This window comes from Rattus rattus, chromosome 2, assembly GCF_011064425.1.
Source record: "Rattus rattus isolate New Zealand chromosome 2, Rrattus_CSIRO_v1, whole genome shotgun sequence".
Classification (NCBI taxonomy): Eukaryota; Metazoa; Chordata; class Mammalia; order Rodentia; family Muridae; genus Rattus; species Rattus rattus.
The window spans coordinates 64,722,782-64,740,281 of NC_046155.1; the positions used below are offsets into that span (position 1 = coordinate 64,722,782).

Consider the following 17,500-nt stretch of genomic DNA (forward strand, 5'->3'; position numbering starts at 1 on the left):
GGTGGGTGCTCCGTCTCAGTGGGAGCCTCCTGGGGTGGGTGTCCAGGGGTCCATCGGGGGAGGTACAAGTAAGGAGTGAGGGAGGACCGCTGGCACTCTGTTGAGTTTTATCGGGGGCACCTTTCCGTCTGCATCTTAGACAGCTCATGATGGCTGGACAGATGCAGCAGTGTGACCTTGGCGTTTCCCCCCATCCGAAGGCCTCTGCCTCTCACCAACTGAGCAAAGTGGAGCATGGAGAGTGGTTGGTAACTGCAGCAGCTTCCAGCTCCCCGGAGAGTGGCTGCCTCATGCCTGGCTGCCTGCAAGGCCTTGTGCCCACCCACTTGTCAGTCTGCCTCATCACTGCTTTTCAGTTGCCTGAGCTGTGACCAGGAAGGAGAAGTCACAGCCTGTCACTTACCTAGGCTTTCAGTGGAAGCCACGTCTCTTTGCTATAGGCTGGGATCCTAGGCCCTGCAGGGTTCTGTTGCTTATAGGTGGTCAAAGTTCCAGAGGATACAGGTAGCCCAAGCCCAGATGGATAGAATGGGTGGCCTGTGTGGCCCCCGTGCATGGGACATGAGGGGTGTTTACATCCTGCTTGGCCCACACAAGTGCTTAATTGACATGATTTGTTTGAGGTTGCCATAGGTGCCCCTTAAGTCTACCTCACTCATCTGCGTTTTGACTTGTAATCTCAGTCTGTTCCACAGGCTGTAAGGCACCAGGAATGGTTCTGATGCAGGACAGCACCTGCTGAAGCCCAGGGATGGTGGAAGGGATGAGTGCTTGTTGATTATTTGTGGATATGCAGGGACTGGGTAATATCCGCATTGTAGGTCTTGGAGCCCTGGGGTTGACCTCTCTATTACCACCTGAAGGAGCCCTGGGCCTGGGCTGGTATCCCACTAGGTGCCATCCTCTGTCCTATCCAGCAGACAGTTGCCTGGAGGTTTCTGAGGCCCCTTTCTGCCCCATTAAGGTTCATGGAATCACAGAAGTCGCGAGTTCTTTCCTTTTCCAGGAAGGACTAAAGGAGCAGACTGGCTCCGGATAGACTCCCCACTCCTCGATAGGCCTACGGCCACCCAAGAGCCTTATCTTATAGCAGCAGTTCTCAGTCTAGGGGTTGTGATCCCTTTGGCAAACCCTAGCTCCAAAAATATTTACAATTATAACAGCAGCAAAGTCGCAGTTATGAAGTAGCTATGGAAAGAACGTCCTCGTCGGGGGTCACCACAGCGTGAGGAACTGTATTCAAGAGTCACAGCATTAGGGAGGCTGAGGACCACTCTTCTAGAGTGTCCAGCTCTGGACAACCCAGCATCCCTACCTCGTCAATGTGGGGCACCAGGGTCCTAGGAATGAAGGGATACAGGGGTGACAGCATACATGGCAGAAGACTGATGTGCCCGTCCATTTTGGGGATCTGGATATTCTTGGTCTCCTGGAAAGTCTAGAGGTTGAAAGAGAAGTTCCTCTAGATTTTGAGGATCTGTCAAAACAAATGACAAAACGGGACATCTTTAAAAAGTATAACACCTCCACTCATTTCTGATTTCCTTCTGGGGAGATGTTCTCACGTCACCGTCACTAGCGTTTTCTTGCCTTCAGCACACTGTTCACTGAGCACGCGCAGTTCCTCCCTGTATCACCAAACGGGCTTCACGCTGGACAGTTTTTGTAAGTGCTCTGTATATAGCTGAGGGAGGCTGGGCTCAGCAGTGATGTTCAGTGCATTAGATGTCTTGAATTCACATTCAGCTTAAGCTATTATTAAATATTAACCCATAGTCAATTCTGGAACACCTACCGATTCCTTCCAATGAGTGCCTTTGCTGTTCAGGGAAGGGTACCCATATTGGATGTCCAGTTCTTAGGGAGGTAAGAAGTTGGACTCCTACCTTGGGCAGGTTGGTCACCCCCCAGCACTTTTGCCTTGGGGTCATGTGTATGAATGAGCTGCACCTGCTCCACTCCATACCCATCCAGCATTCCTCCTCAAGGTAGCTGTCGGTGTGGGCATCATATAGGGCTGAGTTTCTGGCCAGAAGCTTCAGGCTATAGAGGCAACAGTGCAAAAATCTATAACATTTAACTAGATGGCCCTATGGCTCAGGGTACTGACTGTTGGGCCGTGTTGACTTGAACTCCTCTGAGTTCAATTTTCTCTCCTTGCTTCCTCATGGGGTTTTGGCAAGGATCAAGGACAACTCAAAGTGTCTGACGTACAGAGGCCACTTAGTAAATAGTTTCAGCTGTGGAAAGTTAGTGACAGTTTGGACTTCTGCTGAGGTCCGTGGGCACCTGTTCACATTTTGAGCTCCTTGAATGTGGAGATGGTGCACACTTGCTCTGTTCTGGCAGCGAGCTGACGGAGCTTGTGAGTCTTGGGTGTACTGAGTGAGTCCCTATTCTGCTCATGTGGCCTGGCTTGGCTGGTGGCACCCAAGTAAGCCTGTGTTCACAGTTGGCAGTCCTGGCCTGCTCCTCACCAGCCTGCCTGCCTTGTTCTCCAGTGAGGTTGTTATGAGGTCCTGCTGGTTTATTTAGGGGCTGCTCTAGGCAAGATCTTCCCTGAGATCTGTATTCTTCCCAAGATTTGTATTCTTGGGGTTTTTGTTTGAATGTTGAAGATGGCTGGTTTTTAGAAGGGGCCAACCCCAGTTTTTTTTGTTTTGTTTTGTTTTTTAAATTTTTACAAGCAGTTTTATGGCAGAGAGATCCAGGTCCTGATTTTCTTCCTTTGACTGTGTCTGTCCCCAGTGCTGGTTTGAACACTTGTAAACAAATGCAGGTGTGGAGGGTAGGAGGAGTTGCTTATCATTGGCTGGCAGGGCCCATGTGGTAGCAGTCCCTGTTACCAGTTCTCCTGGGCAGATGGTTAGGGAAGGGCACTCTCTGAAGCTCCTTGCTCTCTGGCGAGGTGGAATGCCCTCCTTGACCAGAGTGTCCATTGCCTCCCAAAGGAAAGCAGTGTCTCCTGGGCTTGTTATAGCCTCATGAGCCTTTCTGGAGACTTACTGTCCATTCTGCATGGTTGCATCTACTTTCAAGCTGACTGGACTTGTTAGGCCCCAAGACTCAGGTCCTCCTGCCCTTAGATTGGAGATTTCTTGTTTCCTCATGTGTGAGCATTTGCTTCAAGGCTATGCAAGCTCAGCCCTTCCAAAATAACTAGTTACCGTGTGTGTGTGTGTGTGTGTGTGTGTGTGTGTGTGTGTGTGTGTGTTCATGTGTGTGTACGTGATCATTGTCAGGAATATACATTTCACATGTGTGTAAGGGATATAGGACTCTATATTCTCAGGGAGCTGAGGAAAGGTGGGGTCATAACCTGTCTGGCCTGGAAGCTTCTGTCTGATTTGCATTGCCCTGAAATTGATGGGACAATGAGTTAATCACAGGGACTCCCTCTCCCCAATGAAAACTGAGCCAGCCCCTCTGGATGTCACAACATGGGCGCCATCCCCTGGGCGTCTGGTTCCCATCAGTGTGCCCAGGCCCCGGAGGCTGCTGGGACACCTTCACATTTAACCTTCCCGGCATGAAGCCAGCTGTGGGGCCGCAGGGCCACTGGATAATGAACCTGGTCTTGGAGGAGGGGCTGCCACTAGCCTGCCAGAGGCTGGGAGGGACTTGGCAGAGGTCTAAATGAGCTGTTTACAGTGACCTGAGAAACACCAGATTTTTCAAAACCAGACCCTATTAGTCAACCCAGAGTGGTCGTGCTCAGCCTCTGCCCCTGGAAGGGGCAGGCTGGCCAGGCCCCATCCATCCAGCTCCTTGGCTGCTGTTCATAGTCCCTCTCAAGTCACAATTACCTTGGGAGGCCGTGGCGGTTCAGTTGATTAGCACGGTGAATTAAAAGAATGAGCACAAATGACATGTCCAGCTCTTCCATAGGAGTTCTCTGTATTCCCAGCGAGCCTCACCCCTGCTGTAAGAAGGTCAGAAATTAGAGAGAGAGAACAATTTTCAAGCGGCTAGCACTTAGGAGCAGAATTAACAATCACTGTGTATGTAATTGCCAGTTAATAGTAAATTGCCTTTAGACTGTAAAATGCAATATAAACTGGTGGGCACCTAAAATTAAATTAATGAGATATTTGCTGCATTTAAAAGTGAATAGTTCAAATTAATAACCAAGTGCAGTGCTTGTTTTAATATTTGTCTAATAGCATACCATTGACTTGTTTAATAATAATTAAACAGTCCTGGAGTTGCCTACCTGAGGAACTCACCAGATAGGCAACATCAAGCAGCTTTTGCTCTCATATTTTTACTGCTACAAACACATCACATTGTTAAGAGTAATAAAAGAAATTATTTTTTAATTAGAATAGTAACATTATGGCGTTACCTGATTAAGTTGGGTTGGAATTTGTATGCTTCTAATTGAGAGTATATCCTCATGAAAACTCCTTTTGCAGACATGTTTTCAAGCGTGAAGTATATGGAGGGAGGGAAGGAAGGAAGGAGAGGGAGGGATGGAGGGAGGGAGGGAGGGAGGGAGAGAGAGAGAGAGGGAGACACCAGGAATGGGACTTGGGTTTTTTTTCTGCTGACCTTCTGCCCTGAAGTTTGATTGACCCACCCTCGTTTTAGAGAATTCTTTTTTTGCTCAATTAAAGAAATTATCACAAATTACTGGGAGTCAACATGTCGCCAGTAGCAGACTGAGCCCAGTCTCTCAACAAGATGCTGGCAGGCAGCATAGACATGTCTAAAGTGGACACACGGCAGATATCTGGAAGGGCCCCAGGTCTGTGATGCGTTCATTGGATGGGAATATTTTCATACAGACAAGTGTGCATTTGATGTCAGGCTTGGGAGGCCATCCCTCAGTCAGTAATGGCAAGCAGTTTGTGTTCTCTCTGATACAGTGTTTGGGTTTGCTTGTGTCTTAAAACTGACTCCATATTGAGGGGTGCCCGCTCCACCCTGCACCTGTCAGGAGATGGTTTCCCTCCTGTTGAGTCTCCTGGCTGGCTTCCACCTCCCATGTCATTCCTTCTTACCTGGGAAAGCCCTTGTGTTTCTGGCGCGTGGAAAGGTTGCTTGTGAATATTTAGACATGGTTCTATCCACATCGTGGATTCCAAGCACCCTTCACCACAGCTGGACAGCTCTACTTTTCTCTCTCCCAGGCCAGTGGTTCTCCCAACAAATCACATTGTCTGCAGAACAAATGATTCTAAATTGCTGCCCATGAGTCATGCCATTTGCATTCTGCTAAACCGAATGTTAAACACAAACTGCCCAATTATTTCAGCCCTAAGCTCCAAGCCACTGCTGTGCACAATCCAGGAACACATCCTATGCTACTGGCTCGAGAATGTGGGGCTTTTGACCCAGAGTCATCAGAGATTCCACCTCCCCTGCCAAGACAACGAGACACCCTACTTCCCTTCCCAGTCTCCAGTGCGTGTGCCCGTGGTCATACCTGTCACCCATGGGTGGTGGTCCCTGGCAGGTGTCTCAGGATGTCTGTGTCCTCATCACACCCAACCACACCCTAGTAATGGATAGCCCTGCATACATTGGCTCTTATGTCAAGCCGATTATCTTGAAGGTTAGCATGGGGCTGCACTGTCAGCTCAGGCCATCTCTAGGTTCCCAAATTTGAGACTTTATTCAGCTATTCTATGACTCAAATAGCACTGCCTTCCTCCCAACTTCACCCCACTCTTGCTTTTCGCCACATGTCCAAACATGGCTAGCTGAGGGTGGTAATTTTTGTGTTGTTTTCACAAGGACTAGGTGCTAAGCTTCCAGGCCTCAGCACTTTCCCCTGGGAGTGGGGACTGGAGGTTGTGGGTGGGTCCCTATGAGCCTCGGGCAAGGAGGTAGCATTCACCTGGTGTCCTCCCTTGGGTGGCATCTGAGCCGCAATCAGGAAAACTGCTGCGTGCCAAGAGGGTGCTGGGGTACGGCTGGAGAACGTATCCTTTAAAGAGGGTTGCATGAAGGCTCACTGTCCCTGTGGTCTCCTCTTTCCTGTCTCAAAGGAGAGCAGGAGAATGAGGCACAGCACAAGTAGACAATTTGTCCTAATCAGTGACACCCATTTACCAGAATTGCTTAAAATGAACTATACCTCATACAGAAATCGCACATTTAGAGAGTTCCATTCATCATGTGAAAATTGAGGGCCAGTAAACTTTTCTGCCCCTCCAGTGGGATCATAGGCATGCATCAAAATGTTAAAAATGATTGGTGAGACGGGGCTGTCACCCATTTATCAAGGAAAAGAACATTATTTGCTAATTTCCCAACCAGGCTGGTGACAGGGTGCTTCGTCTTTAGACCCACGGTGACCAGCGTGGCCTTTTTGTTATTAGTACAAGTCAAGTGCTTTTGGGCTGTTGCTAAGAAGACACATTTGTCTGTCATCACAGAGGCTTTGGTTGCCTTCCAACTGGCTGTGACCAGGTCTGCTCCATGTGCCCGATTGGCTGTGTATGTTGGGGCTGCGTGAGCCCAAGAGGGGAGACGGACTGATAAATCACAAAGTTTCCATACCAAGGTGAAGGTATTGACTTCGCAGTCCACCTGACAAGACGTGGCCGTGAGGAGACGGCCATTTGTCTTACCCAAAGGACAAAGGGGTCGTTGGCTTCACTTAGGATAGGCAGGTTGTGGATGGTGGAGACAGGCCTGACCCTCTTTCTTTGACACAGGCAGGGTCCCTGTTTCCTATCCTCCCCACCTCCACCCCCTGGCAGCACTAGAGGAGTTTTATTTCCAGTTCTGACTGGGAAAGACACTGGGGATAGTGGGGTGTGGGGGACAAACATGAACTGATAGCCATTTTAAAAGCACAACACAATGAAGGTGACCGAACAAAGAATAAGCAGGACAAAAAAATAAGGTTTAAGGTAAGATGGCAGGCAGGTCACTCCAGGGAACCCTCTAGGGGGTTGATCATGAGAACCAATGCAGCTGCAGAGCCAACATCTTGGTGGAGAACTTTAAAAGGAAGTGGTAATTCCAACACCAAAGGGGAGGTGAGATAAACTGCCCATTGTCCCTCTTATGGGGACAAGGGACATGGGGTCTCGTAGCCTAGTGCTTGGGTTTCCTCGCACAGAGTCCATTTGCACATGTGTGATGGGCATGAAGAGGATATGGTGGGGGAGTGTTTTATTCTGGAATGTTCTGTGCAGGCTGGCTCCTGGGACAGCTGGACCAGGGTCCCTGTGTGTCTCCGCAGAAAGCTTTTATTTCTAGAAGGTCTTAAGTCTTGTCCATATCCAGCAGAGTTAGAACAAGACTTGGGATGCAGAAACAACCAAGAAAAGATACATTCAAAGAACTGTTGCTTGACTTCTGGGCCTTTTAAATTTGTTGTAGAAAATTATCAGGATCTCACTTCCTCCCTTTGGGTGATTTTTAATTCAACAACAAAATGGAAGTCCGCGATGCAGATTGTTGACCCTGGATAACTGCAAAGGTTCCCACAGCCCCGATGAGCAGATGGGATTTGCCCTGTTTGGGTTTGCAGGCATGGGCTGATGGAGTGATGCATATTTGTTGAAGGTGCAGATGGGATCATGTGACAATTTAAATCACAAATTCCATAGGGACCAGGAGCTACCACAGATCTTGGTGTACATTAGGCTCAGAGGAGTTTTTATTTGTTTGTTTGTTTTGAAGACATAACATTATCATGAGTTCTTTTTTCTCTCTTTCTTTTTTTGACTCTAGTTAAAATTCTTCCCTGAAGCATCACTTCTCAGTCTTCCACATGTGGAAACCCTACTGCTAGGCAAGGGAGGCCTAGGATCTCTGAGACTTTCTATTTCTAGGTCCAGATCTGCCCCTCGAGGCATCCCGTGGGCACGCAGCGGTTGGAAAGCTGTGAGTTGGGTTTGGGGGTTCAGCTAGAGTTCTGCTCCATCTGTCCACCTCCTCCCCTTTATCTCCCTTGGTCTCCATGGGGATGAGGAAGTGCTGCTGGCCTGTGCTCCTTGGTCCTAGCCAAGATCTCAGCCCCACGTCAGTGTAGCTGCCCCCATGTGTGCATAATAACCATCCATCACCTACCCGTCAGTGGTCTTTGATGATAGTACTCCCAACACAAAATCCCTCACAGAAGCTTAGGTCTGTCAGCACTCAGGGACACACACATCAAGGGTCCAGACTCCTGTTGTGTGTTCATGGCTATGGCAGGTGGCTGCTGTGTGTGCCCTTGTCACCCAGCTGGGGTATATCCTAAGCTGAAGATTTTAGAATTTCCTAATGTGCTTCCTGTGGGTAGAAACAGCAGTCACTACCCCAGTGAAGGTAGCTTGCTATTTGTGAGTGAGACAGCCTGTAGCTACTAGAGGCCACAGGCTCACCAATATCCCTGCCTTCAGGGCACTCTACCGATAGTGCTGACATTCTGCCTTGAATAAGGCCCCAAGTTCTATTTGATCTTTGTCATGGCATCATAATAGAAACTGGGTCCTGTATTTACCCATGGATGATGCACTGTCTCTTTCATTGCTCCTCAGCCAGGAGCTTGGGAAAGCCAGATGATTGGATGCCCAAGGGGAACATGGTGTCTCAGTTTTAGATATGGTGTGATGGTGCAGCACAGGTCACCGTGGTTTGGAATCTGCCTTCTTGGGGGTCAGTGTTTATCTCATGTATGTCTAGGCTGAGTCCTCAGTAGGGTATTGTGGGTGACCCTTGGGAAGGAAAATCAGCAACTGTTGAGGTGCTCAAGGCCCCTGTGTGAGGGAAACACATCTTGCTAGTGCAGCAGTGGGTTCTTGCCAAGGGCAGCTACTCTTGTCTTCATTCTGGAAGCTCCCCTGGGATCTCCATGGCCTGTGACACACATGGAGCACGAACGTTACCACAACTGCATTGACTCAGTCCTGTGGGACAGAAACGGTGTGGAGAGACGTTAAAACCAGCCTCAATGCCAACAGTATTCTCACATACTGGATTCAGGGAATAGCAATGGCTCCTCGAGAACATGCAGGGGGCAGAGCTGTGGGATTTTCTCTAGAAATGGCCCTAGTGCTCAGCCAGGGTGTGGAAGATTTCCATTAAAAATGTACCCTGCTCTTGGGTGTCCAGGGAGCAAGTGTGGGGCGGGGCATGAGAAGCTATAAAGGTCACAGGTGAGGCCCACTCTCCTCAGGTTACCAGACAACTTGTGATCTCCAACATGCATGAGAGCAGAGCTTGACCCTTCCTCCCCATCCCTCTCCCTTTCCTAATTCTTTGACAATTTCATCTTATATACTTTAGGTCATTCACTCCCTTTTCTTTTTCTACCCACCCCCCCTACTGAAAGCAATTTTCTTCCCAACTAGACCCCCTCCCATTTTCATGACTTTTTTTTTTTTTTTTAATTCATCTGACAATGTAGCTCAGGTTGGCTTTAGGTGCCTGATTCTCCGCCTCTGTCTCCTGAAAGCCAGGGTCACCGACATGCAACAGCGCATCCGGCCAGCAGGGCTTCTCTCTGTGGTACATGGAGAGTGCAACTCCCTGTGCACAAGGCCTGAGCTTTGAGGATTCCGGCACTTATGTTAATCCTGGCCACATCTTTAAAGGCTTTGCCTCCAAATATTTCTTTCCTTCTGTATTCAACCTGAAAGACCCGGAGTTAGATGCCAGTGGGAAGGCAGGAAGGTAAACCATGCTGGGAAATCCTATGTGGGAGTTCCCCCAGTGCACAGCTGGGTTCTGCCTTCCTCAATTGGCATGGGTCCCTGCTCTTGTTGGAGCACCTGTGCTACCTGCCAGACACTATGCAGAAGAGCATTTTCCTCAGCGCAGGCACACCCAGATTAAAGCGTGTACTGCTATTCTCCCACCTACAGCTAGCATGCACGTCAATGGGGTCTGCTATGACATTTCCACACACTCACAACATGCAGTGTGTTGTCTTTCCTCCTCATCACCACCTCCTGCTCCTCCCCTCTTCCCTTTGGATCTGTTATGTCCCCTCTACTTAAAAAGCATCTAAATTTTGCTTTTGAGGAAAAACATCGGAAATTCGCCTGAGTCTGGCTTATTTCACTTAACATGTGATCTCCAGTTCCACCCATTTTCCTGAAAATCTATGGTTTCTGTACTGTTGTTTTTTTCATGGCTAAGACTCCATAGTGTGCATGAGCTTCTTCCTTACCTTTACTGCTGATGGAGTCTAGACTGGCTTTACATCTTCCCCCTTGTGAGCAGTGCCACAGTCAACATAGGGTGTAAATACTAGGAGCCTCACATCTGCCTTGTGTGCAGCTGATCTACAAAGATGGCCAACAGAAGCTGGGAGACTAAAGGGTTTTTATATGCACAGTGGTGTACAACCCTATCTCCATGATTTTCATCCTGAACTGTGGTCCACATTCACGTTTCTCCTTCCCATTCCTGGCTTTGGCTGCTATGGGTCTAACCCTCACTCCTGTAGACTTGTCTATTCTGGTTCTTTGCCAAGGGTAGATCATCCAGCACACACCCTTTGGAGCGTCTTCTTTCACATAGCGTATGATGTTCTTGGGTTCCACCGTGGCATGTGTCTGGAGACATGTCTCTACATGCCTGAATAGTATTCCATTGAATAGATGTACCACATGGTTGCTTTTATGTGTGTAGAGGTTCATGGACATGTAGATATTAAGGACAAATCCACGAAGATGTAAGACAGTGTGCTTATTTTGTTCCTCAAAATTAGAGATACTTGATAGCTTCATCATGTGGTCTGGGTGTCTTCCAGAAGCCCGGCCACTGGGCCTCAGCACCTTTAAGCACCAGCTATATGCACTGTTCTGAATGAGTCTGGCATGTGCTGTAGGGTCACCTTGAGTAACCCTCTTAATATTTTCTAGGAAATAGAGGTTTCATGGGAGCAGGGACACTCAGCCCTCAAGAGGGGCCCTTTGTCTTAGGTCACAGCCTGAGTGTCTGTAGCCTGGGAGAGCTGGCTTCCTAAGCTTCCTCTGCAGACTCTATTCTGCACAGAGATTTTCCTGCTGGCTTTAAATGTGTGCATCTGTTGCTGTCCACAGAGTGTTTCTCTCTTGGCTTTTTTTTCTTTTTTCTTTTTTTCGGAGCTGGGGACCGAACCCAGGGCCTTGCGCTTGCTAGGCAAGCGCTCTACCACTGAGCTAAATCCCCAACCCCTCTCTCTTGGCTTTTATGACCTCCTTTTACTTCCCATGAAATCTCTGAGAGGATGAGGACACAGGGAACTTGCTTTCCTGAAGCACAGAGTGATGTATGGAAGCTTGTGGTGGTTGTCTGATATTGAGAGTGGTTTTACTCACTCCTGCCCCTTTTGGAACATACTTCTCTACCTAGAGAGCTGGTTAAAATTACAGCTTTGGGGATGGGGAGGGGGTTGTCACACACACCAGGGATTGGCAGACCTTAGATCTTTGTCTGGGGTGTGTCTGTGCTGGACCACCCTGAGATGGAGAGGTGTGGTGATGAGAGTGCAGGCTCCGGGGCCTGGGTTTTCTTGAGCTGCAGGGCTGGGCTTGGTTGGTGTAGTTCCCCCATGCTCATGCAAGCCACAATCCAGTGCATTCTTTGAGGTGTGTAAACAAAAGTGTTTGAATGCAGTCCAATAGTTGTCAGCAAGGGTATTATTTTGGTAACAAGGAAGATGGGCTGCCCCCTTTTCTGCATTTGGTGTCACATCACAATGCTGCCATCCGCTGCCAGGCAGTGGTGAATGGAAGTGGGTCCCTGTGCAGTAGGCCGGGTTGGGCTGCCTGTATGAATACCAGAACAGGATTCCCTGAGTGTACAGGGAGGCTCCAAATCGCAATTGGAAGTCAACTGTGGTGCTCTTATTCCAAGAAGACGTGTTGATGGAACATGGTAGGTTCTGGAGGAACTGATGGGAAATTGAGGCCAACCCTAAGTGGGCCTGGCATTGGGAATGTGTCCCCCTACAGTGACCCAGAGCAGACACCAAACAAGCCCCAAGCTACTCATAGGAGACACCAAATTTGGGGTTGGCCTCCAAGTGCAGAAGTGTGACCTATGAATTCACTGTTTGTCCCTTAGCCAGGACAGCACCCCAGTGAGCGGTGTGGGGACCGCGTGGCCTTTGTGTTTCCCATGCACACCACAATGCCTAGCTCACCCTGCCGAGTTCTGTGATTGAAATTCATTGCCAAATTTATTGAGAAATTAATGAGAAAAGCTGCGAAGTATTGACTTTGAGAGGAAAACACAACTCATCTTGAATGAGGAGGAAAATGCAGCAATAATTTAGCCACTATTGATTTGGCCCTGTCCATGTATTGATCTTCATTTTACAATATTAATTTGCACCTGCAATCGGCTGCAAAGGGAACCGATTTCATTTTGTGGCCGCGTTAGTGTGCAAAGCATTAGGTGCTCTTAAACAGGGAGATCCACACGCTGGGTTGGGAAGGTGATTCCCCCCCTCGTTTCTGCTTGTTACTGAAATAGACTAAAAATTAAAATTTTTTGTCCAACAAAATATGAAAGCAAAAGCCCGTGTAAACCGTGGCACTCCTCCCGCTGCCCGGCTGCTTCTCATCCACACTAAGAGCCGTCAGCTGCCTGCGACTCCAGCCACCCCTCATCATCATGCCCGGATCAGTTCAAAGTTCATGAAATTTCTATGAGCATTGATCTTGCCCCATTGATTTTTTTTTTTGCAGCAGATCTTTGAAATTTTAATTTCCCGAGCATCTGAATTTCTTATAGATGAAATGCGCTTGCAGGAGACAGTTGATGATAAAGTGGAGAACTTAGCATCATTTTAAAGCCTAAAAAAGGGGGGAGAGAAAAACCCAGGCATTTGGGGACTTTGTGTAGTGTTTTGAGGTGGAATGATGAAAGTGCTCTAGCTGGAGCAGAGGGGACACGAAGGGTGGGGGTGGGGGTGGGGCTAAGTATCAGTTTTGACTTCCGAAGCCATACGATTTTAGTGTAACTTTTTATACAGTCATTTTTGAAAGAAAAGCTATCTGGAGAAACAGCAGGCCAGAGAAGCATTCTTCACAAGCAATCGTTTGCTCACAGCAGTCTTTATCACCTGGTCAAGCTCACCTAGTTACTTATCAGTGGGACATTTAATAACCTCAAGGTGATATAATTGCTATTGGCATTTTTCCCCCTTGGATTCGGCTGGTTAATGTGTAAACTACTTGTCAGCAAATAGCACTTTGTCACGAAAATCACCAACACCCTCTAGAGGAATGTCTTTGTATTGAGCAATTTAATTTTACTTTATTTAATTTTTACACATTACAACCTGTGTTCATTCAGGCACACTGACGGCTTGTAGTCTGTTGGGGCAGGGCCTGGGCATCCCTGTTAGTAAAATATACTATATCTTATTTAACAAACCCATCGCCTTAATTGAAGCGCGCTCTTGTCCCTCGGAAAAGGAACTACAGATGTTCTTATTATGTAGTTATGTTGCTAATGTGAAAAACGGCCTCATTATGAGGATCTGTTTGTAGCAAGAAAATTACTGCATTATGACAAATGCATGATTGGGAAGTTACAGGAAGCCGATCATTATTGAAATGAAACTGGAGCTCACTTAATAGCTGCAGCCAGCAGCTGGAATGGAGCAAATGAATGTCTTCCTGTTGTTCCTGTTGGAGTCGGGGTTTGGGGCAGGAGACTCTGCTGCACTGTAACCTGCTTGCCGGCTTGGGCTGCCGGGGTGGAAAGATGGTGCTAGAAGCAGCTGTTTCCTACCTGGGAGTCTCCCCCTCGTGGGTTTAATGTCACCGTTTTTAAAGATACAGCTGGGCTACAAGAGCAATTACTCCAGCAGTCCTTAAAGGCGGGCCACTGCTCTCTGGCTGGCAGCCGGATCCAGGTCTCCCTGGAATGGCAGGAAGGTGTTCAGGAGGTGGTTTGTCACAATTCAGCTTTGTCACTGTGGCCCTTCCTTCATGCAATGGTGCCTTCCATTTCTACCGCCTGGATTGGGGGTGGTGGGGAACTGCCCACAGCAAGTTTTGGCTCTTGACTGCTGCCCTTGAGGATTGGTTTCACACCACTGGGAGCAGGCACAGCTGAGCCCTGGAAGAATAGTAGCTGCTTAGTAAATTTCTGGTGAGTGAGTTGGCCTTCAAAAATTCAGGGGGCTTAGTTTCACTCCTAGGAGTTCTTCTTCTGCAGGAAAGCATCCTGGCCCTAAACGTCGTCTTTTTGATCGGCAATGTTTTCTACATGTCATCCGTGGTCAGGAGCATGTCCTCTTATTCACATAAGTGAATGGGGTTTACACACCAATGGATTAGCCATTGAAGTCTGACGAAAGCCATTTACATTTTGGGAGGTTGGAGACAAACACAGAACCCTGAGCAGGGCTGGCTGACAAAGACAGTGCAGCCATCAAAATGTAAACTCCAATGACTGATGTCACAAGAAAGAAAAACCCCGCACGGTCGCCCATTGGTACATTTCTAATTGCAGCAGGCCAGTTGGAGGTACTCTGGCCCCAGCTGCAGCTCAAAGCCTGATGCCATTTTCGGCTGCCACATTAGCTCTGGCAATCCCAACTTGAACCGACATCACAGACCGTTAAAATTTTATCAATTGCGCTATGATTAATCCCCCAGTACATGGGCATGACTTAAATATTTAGAACGCTTCTTCTGTTATGACTTCAATGCATGTAAAGTAACGAGATTAACTCCAGTACACTGGGATATATTTAAATATGCGTCCTTCTCAAGCTGCAGGCTCTCTGGCGTGCGCAATCACGTCTATGTGGTCATGTCAGGCTCTATTTGTAGGGCCCACGCTGGAGACTGGCCTGCATATGATAGCCGGATATCTGGCCTTTCACAGGCTGCCTGATTGCTTGGCTCATTTGGCATGGAATGTGATTCCCGGCCATTCTAGCTTCTGATTCATTCAGGTTTTATTGCTGTGTAATTTTCTTATTCTAAAATAAAAGCTCTCCAACAAAAATTACTATGCATTAGGCCACAGTAGCCTACTCAAATGGATATTAATACAGTTTATCTCCAAAAGGACGAATAATGTATTTGAAACAGATAAAAGGCCCTCCACTAAATGAGGAATGTTAATATCTTATGGCACAGTTAATAAAGAGATATTTCACAGGGGAGATTTGTTTTATGACTTTTGATACAACAGCCTTGTAATCTGACATATCTTAAACGATATAATTTCACACATACACTCATCTCCTACAGGCAGCAGGCCATCTTAGCGAAATTTGAATTCAGGACAAATAATGGGTGCTAATTACTTCCGGAGGGGGGATTTATTAGAGAACCCACCCTCCCTTTCACGGATTGACGGAAATCCATGCAGAAAGGTGCTAGCTTACAGATACATTTTTGATAAACGTTATTGTTTTTTCCCCTTCAGCAGAAAATAACATTTGTTTTGTTGTGTTTAAGGCAGAGTTTAAATTAATTTAACCCAGTGACACATGTTCAGAGACTAAGCATGCTGCTAAATAATTCCTTGGAATAAATTGCTCGGGAACCAAATGCATTAATTTATGGCTTTGCTGATGCTGACAGATGTGAGGGGCGGACCGACAAATATTAACATAAAACAAATTTGCTTTATTCTTCTTCATATTTCTTCTTCATCCCCGACTTGAGCTCACCCAGGGCTCCTTCTCTAATTATCCACGAGGTCAGTAAGCAAAATTGGGAAGAAGCTGGGAGATCAATACAAATTATCCCTGAGCAAACCAGTGCTGACAGTTTGAATTGCAGCATATGTTTACCCAAAATCAGGCAATTTATCTTAATATCAGCAAAGTAATGCAGTGCAGGTGAAAGGTCAGGCAATCTCTCCCCCTCATAATTACCCAGTTCTAAAACAGGAAAGTGGTATTGATTGGCCTGGCTTGGGGCTCTGTGACTGGACGTGCCAGTGCCTTGCCCTGGCTCGGCTGGGCTCTAGGCTGTAAACTCGACATGCTGAGGGGTTATTAGATGTGTGGGGAGGTCTCGTGCTTTCTCCTCAAGTTGCAGAATTGGCCAGTGAGGATCGAACCAGTCTTCACCAGCCATGGGTAGGGATGGGCTCCTTGAGGATCCGAGGGCTGCTGGCCATGGCAGGCCTTCAGTGGGACCAGAGAATGCTCCAGGGGACCCAGATGTACATGGGAAGACCCATCATGGAAGCAGAAACTGCCAGGACTGTAAAGGCCTGCTGAGGCCCCTGCTACTAAAGAGGAGGCAGGTTCCAACACTTTTGCTACATAAATACATTTGAGACTCTGGAGCCTGACCCCTGGGGGAGGGACATCTTCTGGCTGGAACAGCAGCGCTGTGTCCCTTGCTGTGTGGCGCATGCAGCCAGTCTGGTAGGGACTGGCCCTGGCATACCTTTGTGCCCTGCCTGAGCTCCCCTGATTAATTTGGTGGCATATTCACCACGGTGCTAATGCCTGTTGGCTGGACTCGAGAGATGAAAGGTGCCCTCATATTTATACCGTTTGTGCGACACTTTGAGTCACAGAAGAGTATCATTTCAACCGAGACACTGAGAATGCTCTCCCGGAGTGAGTGTATGCTTATCACAGTCATAAAGCCTCTGAGAGCTTGCATTAAAGCGCCTATCACCTGTCAGGGGCATTTGCATGAAATCAATAACGGCTGCCCATCTATCTTTTCTGATCACCTTTCATCAGGCCGATTCATTAAGTCAAACAGTCGTGGTGATTAGCTGGCAGAGAGGAGAAACCTGACATGTTAGGAATGCACACTGGGCCACCTTCCCCCCTCACCACCCCGATCAAGAAACATAATACTTCATCTTACCCTTTTTGGACCAAGTCGTTGGCTGGGACTGGAGCCCATCCTCCCTGATGTCCACACTGCATTTTTGCCTGACACCCTTGCCCGTGCCGAGGCAGAGACATGACAAATTGTCCCCCCAGTCAATGCTGACAGCTTCTGATGATTAATGGTCTGATTATGAAGTGGTTTTACACATATAGAATTTACATCACAGAGAGTTAGAAATTTTGCCATGTCACATACACCAAGGCATTTTGAAGGGTTTTACTATTTGCAAAGAAAAAAGAGGGCAAAATCCCAGCAAAAGCCGTGTCATGTAAAATCAATACATCGGATCAATGCTTTATTAACAAGAAAATGTCTTACTTCACATTCCTGTGCGGACCTTTGTCTCCGGGATGTATGATGGAATGTCAAATCATATTGTGGTCCTCAACTTTCGGGCGCATTATTGAGTGTACGTGTAAGGCGTCCTGGGTTGCTTACAAGACGCACCGACAGCTCAGCACTCAAGGATAATGGTGACCAATTATTGTGGAGAGCACTTTCCAAGGCAGCCCCAAGCTTCCTCTTAGGAAGCTCTGGCCTTTTGTGTTCTCCCGCACTCCGCAGACCTGGGTGGCGTTAATCATCAAATTACTAATGAGTGATGGCCCAAATTGCGGGCGGGGTAATGAATAGATGGCGGCAGGTCTTATTAGTCTCCGAAAACCTCCTGATTTATGTCGCGCCGTGCACCGTGGAGTTACTCCACAGAAAACGATATCTACATCAAGAAA

The 17,500-nt window shown here is 47.7% G+C and overlaps 1 protein-coding gene across 10 annotated transcripts in view; it reads left to right on the forward strand.

Moving 5' to 3' along the window:
• Ebf3 (EBF transcription factor 3) overlaps positions 1-17,500 on the forward strand; it is a 117,536-nt gene that overhangs the window by 86,572 nt on the left and 13,464 nt on the right. The gene's annotated exons all lie outside the window — the stretch shown is intronic.